Below are 1,586 nucleotides of genomic sequence, written 5' to 3'. Positions count from 1 at the left end.
CACATTGCTGTGGATTTTTGTCTTTCCCACCTGGGTGTTTAGCATCACCTGGCTGGGGCTCAGAGAGGATAATCTGGGGGAGGATCGTACGGTGGGAACAGAACTTCAGCCTGGACACAGTCCTTCAGGGCCACACAGAGGGCCAAATGGCACTTTGGTCTTTCTCGTCTCTCTGCACTGACAGCAAACTCGCCGTGCGGGTTAATCTTGAGGTGTGTAAGAAATGTGTCCCAGCCCCTCTCTCCCAGGCTTCAGAGCTCCTCGGCTCGGAACAGAAGGCTCCTTTAGAAATGAAGCCGAGTGCTTTGTTTGCTTTTTTAAATGGCCGTATCGCTACTTTTAGTGAGTTGTGTAGCTGTACCCCTCGATCCCTTGGCTCCTCTGCCCCATTTAGAATTATTTTCCAAATAGAATGCGGCCTCCTTATTCTTCCTACCAAAACACACCACCTCTCACTGATCTATACTGAAATTCATTTCCCAATTACACACACATTCTGCAAACTTATTAATGCCTTGCATTTTGTCACAGTCTTCCTCAGTATTAACTCTACCTCCCAATTTGTGTCGTCTAAAAATGTGGAAATTGTACTTCTGATTCCCGAGTCCAAATCCTTTATGTAAATGGTGAACAACAGTGGTCCCAGCACCGATCCTTGGGGAACACCACTGCCCACCTATTGCCAGAATAGTGGTCCCAGCACTGATCCCTGGGGAACACCACCTCCCACCTATTGCCAGTCTGAGTAGCTACTCTTAACCCCTACTCTCTGTTTCCTGTTTTGTAACCAGCTTGCTACCCACAACCGTATGTAAGATTTACAAGATGACCAAGGTCAGGCCGTGTGGAGTGAAGGGCCAGGCAGCAGAATGGATGGAGAGATGGCTGCAAAACAGAAATCATTTGTTGGAGTTGAGGGCAGTTTGTTGCCATATTTCCATCCATTCTGTTACCTGACCTTTGACTCCACACGACCTGACCGTGGTCATTTTGTGAGACGGTACATACTGCAGACACAGTGCACCAGTGGTGGAGGGGGTGGATATTGAGTCCTGTGTCAGGGCGCTGATGAAGTGGATTTCGCTGAGTTTTGAGGCAGCCCGATTGGCGTTTTTCACCAATTTCCAGTTTTTAAAATAAAAATCTTACTGCCAGTTTATTAAAGCCATTAAAAGCCTCTCGGGTCGCACAATAAAATGAGGCCTCATAGCTTTCCATCAGAGTTAGAATCACAGTTAGAAAGCATTTATTGACTGAGCCAGGCCTAAGGTGCGAGTTAGTGATGTAAAAGTGGTGGCCAGTGTACTTGGCTCCAGGGCTGAGAACCCGGGCTCTCAGGTTTCTGTGACATTGATTGATTAATTTTGTTCATTGTCCAGTCTCAGTCACAATGGCGGGTCATCTTGCTGTCCAGCGGGGGCGGGGGTCCCCAATGGAGGGCTCTCTACACAGGGGTCCTTCCCTACACCATTGGGGATGTGGGGTGGAGAGTGTTGCACGGAGCACTCGTCTGCAACGGTTTTTATAATAAATTTATTTATATGACGCCTTTAACGTAGTAAAACATCCCAAGGCACTTCACAACG

This window comes from Pristiophorus japonicus, assembly GCF_044704955.1.
Source record: "Pristiophorus japonicus isolate sPriJap1 chromosome 24 unlocalized genomic scaffold, sPriJap1.hap1 SUPER_24_unloc_1, whole genome shotgun sequence".
In the NCBI taxonomy this organism is placed as follows: domain Eukaryota; kingdom Metazoa; phylum Chordata; class Chondrichthyes; family Pristiophoridae; genus Pristiophorus; species Pristiophorus japonicus.
Note: the sequence above shows the minus strand (reverse complement) of the source record.